At 53.8% G+C, this 12,985-nt stretch overlaps 1 non-coding gene across 1 annotated transcript; it reads right to left on the bottom strand.

Moving 5' to 3' along the window:
• Positions 1-12,521: 12,521 nt before the first annotated feature.
• Positions 12,522-12,594, bottom strand: Trnaa-agc (transfer RNA alanine (anticodon AGC)). The gene has a single exon. It is a non-coding gene; the product is annotated as a tRNA-Ala (tRNA).
• Between the last annotated feature and the right edge of the window lie 391 nt (positions 12,595-12,985).

Here is a 12,985-nt window from a genome sequence, read left to right as displayed (position 1 = left end):
ACAGGGGGGCCTTGGGTCAGCTCCAGACCCGGGAATCATCTGTCAACACAAGAGACCTGAAAACCCACTGCCTGCCTGCTTCCCTGTCCCCCTCAACGGTCTCTGACCTCAAGAGCGATCTTTTTTTTTTTTTTTGAATTTTTTTTTTTTTTAATATTTATTTTTTAGTTATCGGCGGACACAACATCTTTGTTTGTAGGTGGTGCTGAGAATCGAACCCGGGCCGCACGCATGCCAGGCGAGCGCGCTACCACTTGAGCCACATCCCCAGCCCCCAGGAGCGATCTTAAACTGGGTGTGGTGGGGCACGCCTGTAATCCCAGCAGCTCAGGAGGCTGAGGCAGGAGGACTGCGAGGTCAAAGCCAGCCTCAGCAACAGCGAGGCCCTAAGCAACTCAGTGCAACCCTGATTCTAAACAAACTACCAAATAGAGCTGGGGAGGTGGTTCAGTGGTCAGTGCCCCTGAGTTCAATCCCTGGTACCTCCCCACCAAAAAAAAAGAGTGATCTTACAACGTCAGCCAGGCACATCTCTCCCTGGCTTCCTTTTATAAAAACCAGCCTCTTGTAACCTGCATGGGGGCTCCCAGGTTGACCTGCTCTCCTCAGTCTCCCCGTCCTTCCCTCAGGCCACCTGTTCCCCTCAGTTCCTCTGAAGACCCAGCTTGTATGCAGCTCCATTGCTCGTCGAGACTGACCACAATGTTCACGCGTGGCCCTTGAAGCCATGTTCACGGGTGTTCACAGCAGCGCTGTTCTTCACGGCCAGGGTCCCGGGGCCACCAGGGGAGACTGATGCATCATGGAACGCTATCATGGCGGAGAACAAGAGGACACGGACGGGCCGCCTCATGGCCGTCATGCAGAGTGAAAGAAGCCAGTCACGAAGTGCAGACTGTCAGGGTCTGCTGATGACCACAGGTGACCAGGCCAGCACAGCGTCAGGCCTTGGTGGCAGGAACATAAGAGGGTGTGCTCGGGTTGTTCGTGCGTGTTGATTCGCTGTGGCGTGATTTCCCAACTAGTCCATTTTCTGGGTGGATGTTCAATAAAGTGGTAGAAAAATAACAGGCTGCTCCACTCCTTGCCAAATGGCTGCTGAGCCCATTGTTAGGTCCCTCCACCTTCTCTTGGTCCTTCTCTGGTTAACTCCTCCAGGCTGTTCTGATGTAGCTCTGCCCTGCCTCAGCAGGGCACCCTTCCCTGCTACACCAGTCAGCTCTAGCTGGGTAACAAACATGCCCACAAATGCAGCATAGTGACTTCAAGCAGCCGGCACTAGCAGGTTCGTGACTGTGTGTGGTGAGTCGACAGGTCTCATGCTGCTGGGAGAAACGTGCACTGGGTTTGAGCAAGTGAGCAATGAAGGCAGGGGATTGTGGCATGGGGCCCTGCAGGGACACGTTCTGTGCACAGCTTCCTCCACGCTGATTTAGTACGTGGTTATGTTGCACTTTATCAATGTCAAAATGAAGATTTGGTGATCTTGGTCTTACCGTCACAGCAGTTACTGTACCAGGGCCTGAGACAATCACAGAAGAGGAGCATGGATTCATTCCTTCATTCATTTCCCAGAGAAACTTTGACCAAGGGCTTCCCAAGTGCCAGGTGCCACTCAGCCCTGGAATTCAGCAACGAGTAAGGCCAGCTTGAGGGGTGGTGGCGCTGACAGAGACAGCCCACCCTGCAGAGAGAGTAACTCGGTGTCTTACCACAGGCACACAGATGCTCAGAGTCCTGTGTGTGTGTGTGTGTGTGTGTGTGTAGGCTCCAATTCCACTGGGAAGCAAGGGTAGGAAACTAAAAGTAAGTACCATTTTTTGAGCAGAAGCCCTGTCAGGTACTGTCTGCGTGCTCTTCCTGATCTATACGACAACCATGAGCTCAGCATCCCTGTCCTACTTTGTAAATGAGAAAAACAGAGGTTCAGAAAAGTGAGTCACCTGACCAAGGTCACACAGCAAAAGGAAGATGGCTCCAGGTTGACATGCCCCGAATGGCACAGGCTTCCCCAGTCTTGCTCTCTTTGCAGAGGTGGTGAGGCCTGAGTTGCCTTGAAAGAAAAGCAGGTGTTTACCTGGTGGGCAGTGGTCCAGGAATGGGGAGGGCAGGGGAGGGCCAGCAAGGCAAACAGAGATGCTTGGTGCCTCTGCCTGGTACCAAGCATGGCCAGGGCCAAGCACATGAGCTGGAGAGTGAGGCTGGGGGACATGGTGTGGGGTGCAGGGAGGCCATGGGATGGGCAGCAGCAGGGCCATGGTCAGCTGCCTTCCAAACTCAGCTGTCTGGAGCCCACTGTCCCCTAGGCCACCAGTTCCTCAGCCGCAGGACACAGGCTGTAGAGTACTTGGAGCACAGTCTCTGTAACAGACAGCTATCCCAGTTCAAATCCCAGCTCTGCCACCCATCCCAGACCTTGGGACATGATGGGACTTATCCAGTAGGTGCCCGGCTTCTTGTGAGCTTGAGGTTAGTCGTAAGTGAGGTGGGTCTTAAATGAGGTGGTATAGCCTGAGGACTGTTCCTGGCACATAGTAGGCACGCAGCAAAGCCCCCTCACTGTCCCTTGGCATCTGACGAGCCCTGCAGCCTGGTGTCACCCGGCACAGTACAAAGGCCAGACCCGAGTGGGGGCGGGTCCCGAGGTCTCTAGGGAGCTTGGTGTCTCATTTCCGTGGTGGCCTCTGGCCCAGGGGAGCTGTGGCCAGGGTGCCCCTCTTGAGCTTGGTTCGGGCAGAGAGGAAGGACCTACGTGGTAGCCAACCACATTTTGGGGGTGCTGCTTGTTTCACCAACGAAAAAGTATTTGCAGCATAGGTGGCAATTTAGCAAGGCCATGGAGCATGATCTCTCCTGAGGCCACCACATGTGCCCACCCAGGGCGTGGTCAGAGGTACAGCGGCGAACCCAGCCTCGGCCAGCGGCTCAGGCTGGAGCACGGCCAGTGGGAGGCCAGGGCTCATCTGGGCGGGCCCTGCCCTGCCCGCTCCTCCGCTCCAGAGGCCTGGATGTGGGAACTGGCCCTGTCACTAACCAGTCGTATCCCTGCCCTGACCCAGGCTGGTCACAGGCCCCGGCTGGCAGAGGGAAGAGCAGGTGGGAAGGAGGCAGGTTGGGGGGACAGTAAGAGGGCAGGACAGCAGGGGCCCAGCCCAACCCCTGCCTAATTTGCTGTGGGACCCTGAAATCCCTTTGCTCTTGAGCATGGGACTCATCTCTTTCCTGAACAGGACGTCCACGGGGATATGGCCACTCTCTGCTCATAGGAGCGTCATCTGCCCCGGGGCTGAGTCATTCCTGCAATCACCCGCCAGGTCGAAGACAGTCCTGGTCCCGTCAGTTGCCCTCCATCTACCACTGCCCCAGCTGGAACTCGGCCTCCAGGCCCGACACTCATGGGGAGCACCCCCAGCAGGAGAACCTCTTCCCGCTCCCCCACCCCAAGAACCCAGCACCACTGAGGAGTGGAGCAGGGCCTTGCAGACTGACCTGGCCGAGCCCCAGCTCCACCTCTTCCCGGCAGGATGTGGTGTGATGATGGACAGGACTTCCCAGAGCCTCCTATCCCACCGTACACCTGTCCTGGATTTCTCATGGCTCAGTTGAGATGATGGGGGGACACAACGTGGGCAGCCGACGGGGAGCTGCTTGACCATGCTGACCAGGAGGACGAGTGGGTGGGAAGTTGCTTGATTTGGGAGGGATCTGGAGGGTTCAGGGAGCAGGAGAGAAAGACAAGGACAGTTCAGCATGGAATCCGCCCACCATAGGGGGGTGCGCGTCATGGGGAGAAGGGCAGGGGCTGTGGTTCTCTCTTGGCCACGTGACTTACTTCGGCCAATGGACATTAGCAAAAGGGACACATAGGGGGCCTAAAAAGCCCTTGTGCTTGCAGAGTTCTGTTCACTTTGGTGGCACTTGGGGTCCTGAGACCATCAGGTGAAGAGCCCAAGTCAGCTGCAGGAGGGGCCACCTGAGGTCCCCAAGTTGCAGATGCCAGCTGTGCACACGGAGGCCGAGCTGGGTCACCCCACCCGTGCACATGTGCGAGTCCCTCTTCCTGCCCAGCAGCCGCCGCAGCAGCAGGTCTTTGGTAAGGGAGTCGGTGCAGACCTCGCCACCCTGGAAGAGTGGACCTCCACCAAAGGTCCCTCTTTGCTTTTACAACTAGCGATTTGCACGCACCCACGCTTGCTCCGTTGCTGAAAATGCACACCTGTGATTAGCACACGGGGGCACATCACGTGAGGGGACTCTGTGGTTCATCCTATGCCCCGAGGTTTTAGTGTTTAGGGCCTCAGTTCCAGAAAAATCTAGAGCCCCTTTCCGGACCACAGTCCCCTACTAATGGGCTCCTCCTGCGCAGGGTGCCTTTGCCAGCACCACCCCAGGCTCTGCGGAGGGACAGAGGTCACCAAGGGCAAAGGCTGACTCTCCCAGCTGGAGATATCTGAGAAAGGGCGACCTCTTCCAGCCAGGTCATGTGGCCACAGCTTGGCCACACCTCCCCATTAAAATCCATGTCCCTCCTAATCAGCAATGACGGGGATTGTTTCTGAAATGCTGCTAAACGGAGTGACGGATCCCAGGCGAGGAGGCAGGGGTCTTGCTAATTCTCCTCCACGTCACTCCTCAGCCCCTAAGGGTTTCTGGCAGCAGCTGCCCCGGAGAAGATCTGCTTCCTGCCGGTGGAGGACGGGCCTCTGGGAACCAAGCGCTCTGCGCACGCTGCCTGTGATTTCCCTTTGACTGTGCAAGTCCCGTGGCCTTCAGAACCATTATTTTTAAAGAAAAGCAAAAAATGAAATCCTCACACTTCTCTGGAAGAGCGAGAGGGAGGCCATGTCCCAGCATCTGGTGCCTTGTTCACCCCCAAATGACTTCAAGTGAATCCAAGTGATTCACCTCAGAGGCAAAGCAGACCATGTGCAGGACCCGGAGAGCGTAAGGCACCTGAGGAATTCCACAGGGCCCCCCGGAGGGCTGGTGACCCCAGAGGACTCTGCTCGCTGGGAATGGACTTCAGCCCCTGAACTGAGTTGACCCTCTGGTGCCCACAACGGTGGAGAATTCTAGCTTTTCTAAGGCGCTGCTCCCAAGAGCACCAGGGGGGACTGAATGACAAGTCGCCCCTCCTCCCTCGCGGAAGGGAGCACCTCTGTGCTCGGACCAGCAGCCTCGGACAGCTAGTCCTTGTCCAGTTCCAACTTCAGGACCACACAGCCCCGGACCCAAGGAGGCTCTCCCTGCACCAGGGACACCTTGCAGGCAGGAACCTGCAGACACCACCCTTCGGCCCTTAGACAGGCACACACTGGCCCCAGATCCGCGCCATGACACAGATCATTGTCTCCACTCCACGGAGAAGACTGAGTCCCCACAGAAGGAAAGCATCTTGGCTTTTCCTGCCGGACACCAATCCCCACTCCTCTGAAACAAGAATCCTGACTTTGATTGGAGGAATCGTCTCTTCCTTAGTTTAACTGGTGGGACTGTCAATCAAAGAGCCTGAGCGCTCTCCCTCTGTGCCCAGGGGCTCCATCTCTAGCAGAGGAACAGAAGTACCAATGAGGGCAGAGGCTGATGGGTCCCAGACAAGGATTTAGAAGGAGTGGAAGACCCTCCTGCAGGACCTGTGCCGGCCTCCTCCCCTGCCCCACCCTCTGTCCCAGGCAGCCTTATCCTGCCTTCGGAGCCTGCTCCATCTGACACGCTCTCGGGCCTGCCCTTCCCTGGTAAGTTAACCAGATGGGTTTCCGTTGCACGCACCCACCAAACTCTGACCCAGGAAGGGATTGCCTAGGGTCATAACGCTGATGAGGGGCAGAGTCAAGATGAGGACCCACATCACCAGGCTCCCAGGCCTGAGCTGGTCCCGCGGGGCCACAGGGCTGGCCTGGGGTGGCCTGCCACAGGCAGAGCCTTCTGAGTGGGCTGTGGGCATCAGCAAAGGCCTGGTGACGAGAACACACTGGCTGTGGCGCCCGCGTGGAGTCCCCGTGTTGGAGCTGAGCTTGGAATCCAGCCGGCAGAGGCTCAGTACAGAAGCCCTGTGGGACCACGCGCCTTCTTGGGATGTCACTGATGGGATAACTTGATTTTCCCGTCAGCAAACTGCTCTTGCTATTTTAGCCTTCAATCCATCACGTATTTATTTAAAGCAAAAGCAGAGGAATCCCTGAGGCCAGCTCCTTGTTCACTGGATCAGGTGCCACCTTGACTGGACCCCACCTTCTGCGAGGGGCGAGGTCCCCCCATCCCTCCTGCACAGACTTGAGGGGTGTGAGGGAACCCAGGCCTGGCTGGGGGTCCTGGTGTCTGCTGGGGGCCTCACGGCAGCCCATGTCACTCTGGGGTCACTTTCTGGGGCCCTCTCTCCAAAGTCACTGCCAGGCTCCAGACACCAGCAGGGCCCTTGAGCTTGGCTCAGGGTCCTGCTTCCTGCCAAAGTCCCCTTTGCTTTGTTGCCCCCCCCAAAACGAGGGCCTCCCCCTGGCACATCGATTAGGGTGGTGGCCTCTGAGCGGCGTCCAGGTGGGCACCTCTGCCAAGACCTGGCTGTGGCCGGTGTGACGCGGAGCCCTTGTGCCCCCCGTGAGTACCTGCTGGTCTCCGCCCTCGTGGTTTTCAAGGTCCTCTGCGTCTTTGTTCCCAGAGACACTTCCCAGACTCCCCTCCGCTTGTCACGGGGCCAGTGGTCTGTCATGAAGGGTGCAGCCCCTGGCATTCTCTGCCCTCCCGCCAGTCCTGCCGTGGGCCACCTCACACCTGTGTCAGAAGTGGCCCTCTCCCAGTGTAGGGAGCCCGGAATCCCTGCCCGGGACCCGCCACAACTGCAGCCAATTTTCAGTAATTGGTGGCATTTGCCGGGGAATTCCTGCCTGTCGCAGTGGCGGCACAAAGCCACTTTGATCTCCACCCGTCTCCATGAGACACAAAATACTGTTGTCATCTTCAGTTACTCCAAGGGACAGAGTGGCCTTGACCTTGCCTCCAGACGTCCTTGGCCCACAGAGGCACCAGCTGCCATGGAGGGAGCCTGGGCCCTGGGCAAGGGGAGGCGAGGGACACGATGGCACAGACGACTGCAGAGCTGGGGCCTGGGGCCTGCGTGAGCAGCCCTGAGCTAGAGCAGGCCACCGGCTCCCCGTCTGTGCCAGGCACGTCTCTGCTCTCGGCAGCTCTCTGCAGTGACATGGAGGAGGACACTGGGGCCCAAAGATAGTCGCGCAGCAGGTAAAGGTGCCAGGGGAGCAGGAGGTTGAAGCCCAGGCCTGTCTGGCCCAGACTCAGCGGCCTCCTCGGTGTCCAGCCCCCGGATCTGTGCGCGAGATGCCAACTCCCCCTCTCCCACCGGCTCCCTGAGGACGGAAATCGGATCTCCTTCAAGCCGCCCCCTCCCAGCCCAGCGCCAGCCCGTGGCTGTCAGTTCCTCTGTCTTTGCTGTCCTCGGTGGTCTCCTCCAAGGTCAGGGCTTTGATGCATTCTCTCTGCACTGACCATCCTCGCGTTGGCATCTTCGAGTTCCGGCCGCCTGCTTGACATCTGGCAGGACTTCCTTCCCGGTCTGACCTCCTGGCTCCCCCAGCACCAGCTCCCACAGTCTCCTATGTCTTGGGGTCTGGGGGTCTCTCCCTGCAGTCACTTGGGCCACACACCTCGGGTCCTTCTCGTCTTTCTTCATTTCTCTCCTATTGCATCTCCGCTCCTGAGGGTGTCCGCTCAGCCTAACAACAAAACCCATGATCCCACCGCTTGTCCCCACCTTTGCTGCTGCTGCCTCTCTCTCTGGGCTGGTGCCTAGCTTCCTGCCCGGCCTCGCTCCTGCGGCAGTTAGGCTGAGCCCGCAGCTGGATGGATCCAGTTAACAGTTACATGCTGCTGCTTTTCTGCTCCAGTGCAAGGGTTGTACCATCTCTCTCCTGCGGAGGGTGCACTGAGGTCCTTGACACGCGGCCTGTCATCCATGAGAGGCGGCTGCTGGTCCACGGAATGCTAAAGGACCCTAGTGTGGCCACGGAAGCGCGGAGCAGGAGATTTCACTTCCTTTTGGGGGGATGGGAAGGCTTCCGGGAGGAGTCGTCCTCGGTGCCAACTGTGAACCTGGGTCTACCTGTTGTGTGGTCCTGAGGCCTGCGGACGGTGCCTGCAACACCGTGAGCTCCAGCCACGCACGCGCTCAGCCACCAAACCTTCCCTACATCCCCATGTGCAGGCCCTGGGCAGGTTCCCAGATGTAGTCTGGGACTTGGCATTGTCATATTCTGCCATTAGGAAGTGCCCTTGCCCCGGGGGATGGACAGCGAGGCAGACCAGAGGCTCCTGGGAGAAGCACCAGGATTATTATTTTTCCTTATCATTAACCATAAGTGCCTGTGCAGCTTCTTCCTCATCCCTCAGCACAGACTCAACAAGGAGATGGTTTTTACTATGGGCTTGAATTAAGGAGGGTCCCTGTCCAGCTGCAAAGAGCTCAAGTCCACAGAGGTCAGCTGCCCCAGCCCCCTTCCTGGGCTCTGGGTCCCACGTGTGTCCGTGGATGATCTCACCCCCTGAAACCCCGGGATCCTGCAGGTGCTGTGGTTCCTGCTCACAGACCCAGAGTGGGGACGCCTCATGCTCATAGATCACAGCCAGCTACGGGCAGAATTAAGACTGGGCCAGGTCTGTCTGTCACCAGAGTGCCTTGCTCTTAGCTGCTACGCGAAGCCACCAGCCTGGGAGAATCACAGAGCCCCCAGGGATGACTTGAGGACCCCCTTCCTTCTGGGCTGACCACGACCCTCTCTCAGGCCCAGGCTGGTGTTGCTGACCTCATTGTTTGTACTCTGGGTTCGTCCTGCTGCGGCCCTGTCTGCTGTGCAGGGCCACCCTCGGGTGGGGTGAGCTGGCACACACCCAGAGACCTTTGCTCTGCCGCTCAGAAAGTTATTTGATGAGAAAATTTCTGCATCTCTCCTGTCCTCTGGCTAAAGACTTCTGTGTGCAAACCTCTGCAGCCGCTGGGCTAGGTCCTGGTAGAAGCCAAGGCCATTTTTATACTCTCCAAATCCGTTTGTTCCCTCTAAATATTTCTAGCGCCATTTCCTCTTTCCCTTTTTAAAGATTATTTATCTCCTTAACTCTGTCTACACCTCTATTTATAGGTGTATGTAGGTGTCTTCTCCTTCCCTTATTTAAGCATTTCAAGAGGAAGCTTTATTCTGAAGCCAAAAAGGAAGAATTGTCTTATTTATCCACCTAAGATCCGGAAAATAATTCCCAGACAGCGGATCAGATTCAATGTGCAGCTTCCACAAAGTCAGATTCCCGACTCGGGAGCCCTCAGGGGACTTACAGCTGGTTCTGAGGCCCACCAGCTCTGTGAGGTACCCCCACCCCATGCAGGGGGGCAGGGCTTCAAGACCAGACAGATGGGCAGGGGGTCAAATTCCTGCTCTGCCAGTTAAGCTCCTCAGCTGCCGAGTTGCATTGCCTGGGTAAATAGGAATGAAGGAGCTGTTTACCCGGCCAGCTCTTGGAGGTCAGGAGCCCACGCAGAGCTCAGCACGGAGGTGGACACCCGGCGGAATTCAACCTGGTCTTGGACTGTGGTCAGACTTGGGTAAGATCTAGTGAGTGGGTGGAGCAGGCCAACAGCTGGGGCCCCAAGGTGGCCGCTCTGCCTCCGCCTGGGGCCTGTTCCCTTTCTGGGAGAGTCCAGGAAGGGACGCCTGGGGAAAGTGAGCTTCTATGGACAGGACCTCTGTACCTCATTATCTTCACAGGGGCACGGCTTTCCCAGGGGCTGGTGGGTCAGCCTCCTCAAGTTTCTCTGTTTTAGCTTTTTTCCCTTCCACCAAACTAACACTGGGTCGTTTTGTGTGTCTGTGCCAGCGTCTCCTTGGTAGGCAGGGGAGAGGACACAGGCGGGTTTGTCCAATCAACAAATACTTATTGAACTCCCCAGTTGAACTGGGCACTGTGCTAGGCACGGGGGGTGCAAATGCACGAGATAAAGTATCTGGCTCTGGGGAGCTTGCATCCTCTTATGGAAGGCTGAATAAACAGATGAACAATTAATTCATAAAACATCATGTAGCAGTAAGTAGTATGAAGAAATATAAAGCAGGACAAGAGGAGGTAGGGAAAGGTGGGGGACAGACGGTGCTATTTTAGATATGGCGGTTGGAGAAGGACCCTGAAGAAGGGGCATTTGAACAAGGACTTGAGTGAGAGCATGTGAACCCTGGAAGAAAAGCTTTGGGGGCAGAAGTAACAACAAATATAAAGATGCTCAGGTGGTGTATTAGTCAGCTAGTGCCATCATGATGCTGTATAACAAACACCCCCAAACTTGTCTCAGGACAATTATGTATTCTTGATGCCGCTCTGCAGCTCAGCTAGAGGTTGGCTGGTGCAGGGTGGGCTCAGTGGGGTTGCCTTTAAACTGCACATCTGTATCTCTCATCCTCTTTGGATCAGCAGGCCAGGGAGGGCATGTTCTTAAGTTGGAGCAGGAAAGATATAGGACAGGCAGAGCATGGCGAGCCACCTTAGGGCCCAGCCGGGAACGGAACCCCAGGGATCTCTGCACATTCCATTGACCAGAACCCACCACATGAGCAAGCTTGCCATTAGTGGGCTGGAGAAATGTCCTCTACCTGGTGGTGGGGGGTGAGAAGGACTGGGAGCCTCAGTTCCCAGCTCTGTGTGCCGAAGCATCGGCAATAGCCAGGACGGCCAGAGGGAGCGAGGGAGGTGGACACAGACAGCAGGAGGGGTCAGGGACCTGGGTGGGGTCCCTATTATGTCCTCCCTGAAACCTGGGCTTATCTGACTGTGATGGAAAGCCCTGGAGGGAGTTCTTCTTAGCACACATATGAAGTGCACAGTCTTACGTTCACAGATGGTCCTCAGTATACGATGGTTCAACTTGTGATTTTCCAATAGCATAAAAGTAATTTGTGTTCCATAGAAACCGTACTTTAAATTTTGAATTTGGATCTTTTGCGGGGCTAGCAGTTGATATGTGGTCAGATCCTCTCTCAATGCTGGGCAGAGGCAGTAAGCGCAGCTCCCAGGCAGCCACACGGCCGACTCTCTGGTGCGCTTCGAGGCTGAGCTGCGTGCTCTGCAGGTGCACGGAAGGCATTTCTGACTTGTGATATTTTCAACCTGTGATGGGTTTACTGGGACAACGCCTTCGTACGCCAAGGAGCATCTGTTAGCTCCACGGTAAGTTTTGCAAATGGAAAACTGAGTTTTGCCTATTTTTGAACTTTATATAGATGTGATTGGGCAATAGCTATTCTTTTCTCTTGTTTCCTTTTGATGAACTTTATGTGAGAGTCATCCATGACCCTACAGGGAGCGCCCTCCCCTTGTGACTTAGTATTGCATTTTACTGTTGGATCTCAGTTTACTTCACACGCGCACACACACACACACACACACACACACACAGCTACTCTGTATGTAGAACAAATTGTCTTTTCCAACTCTATGCCTTTCCTTTTGACTCTATTAAAGGTTTTTCAGGGAACAGAAGTTCTTAATGTTCAATTTATCAATCTTTTCTTTACAGTTACTGTCTTTTATATTTGATTAAATACATCTTTACTTACTCAAAGATAATGAAGATATTATTTGCCCATGTTTTCCTCTATAAACATTTTAAAATTTTCAACATTTAATGACTTGTATAATATAAGAACATTTTTTAAACACATACGTATCAATACAAAGTCATGGGAAGAAACAGAATTGGAAATTGTTGGTCATGGGGTACAAAGTTTTCAGCCAGGAGGAATGAGTTTTTGAGATCTATTGTACAGTAGAGTGACTCTAGTTCATAATAATGTATATTACAAAATAACTAAGAAAATTTCAAATGTCTCACCAAAAAAAAAAAAAAAAATGGGACAGTGAGATGATGGAAATGTTAATTAACTTGATTTAATCATATTGCATACATACATTAACAGATCACATCATACCCACTGTGTACAGTTATGATTTTTAAATTTAAAATAAGGTTAATAAAAAAGAAAAAAAATAGACAAACCAATTTTTCCATGAAGAAAATAATTAAATAGACGTTCACAAAAAATGATATACAAATGGCACTGAGCACATGAAAGGTGCTTCACATCATTAGACAGGCAAATTCAACTACATTAGAACTCATTTCACTTCCACCAGAAGGACTAACATTAAGCAGAACATAGAAAACACCAAGTGTTCTTGGGGATGGGCAACCACTGCATTTGAATATAATCCATTTGGAAAGTTTTTGTGGTTTCTACTGAAGCCAACATACACACTCTATCAATGTATGCACTGGGTGGGCCCAGTTGGAAGTTCCCCCTTTAGAACAGTTGAGAACATAACAGTTGGAGAAAGAATAAGAACACTTTGCAGACTGAAAGAGACTGACGAGAAATAACAATGAAATGTAATTTGATGTTTCTTTTTTTTAAAAAAATATATATTTTTAGGTGTAGTTGGACACAATGCCTTTATTTTATTTATTTATTTTTATGGGGTGCTGAGGATCAAACCCAGGGCCTCGCACTTGCTAGGCGAGCGCTCTACCACTGAGCCACAACCCCAGCCTGTAATTTGATGTTTCTCATGATCAGAATCCATCGTGAGTTTCTTTTCTTCTTTTACAAACTTATTTTTTTCTTGTCCTATTGCATTGGCTAAGATATCACCTGAGAGTTTTAAACAGAGAATAGACATGATATGATTTGTCATATTAAAGGATCACCCAGGCTCCTGTTTGAAGAACAAATGGGACAGGGTGTGGCAGCAAGGACAGGCTTGGTTTGACTCCAGAGATATTTTGAAGGCATTGCCAATGAAATTTTCCAACATTGATATGAGAAGGACCAGGAGGAGGTAAGAATGATGGTGTGAGGCTGTAGGTTTAAACATTTGGATGAACCGTGTTGTTGTCTTCTGAGCTGGGTAAGGCAGGAGGGCTGGATCAGCTCAAGTG

Source organism: Callospermophilus lateralis, chromosome 3 (genome assembly GCF_048772815.1).
Source record: "Callospermophilus lateralis isolate mCalLat2 chromosome 3, mCalLat2.hap1, whole genome shotgun sequence".
NCBI lineage: Eukaryota > Metazoa > Chordata > Mammalia > Rodentia > Sciuridae > Callospermophilus > Callospermophilus lateralis.
This window is presented reverse-complemented; position numbering and strand designations above follow the sequence as displayed.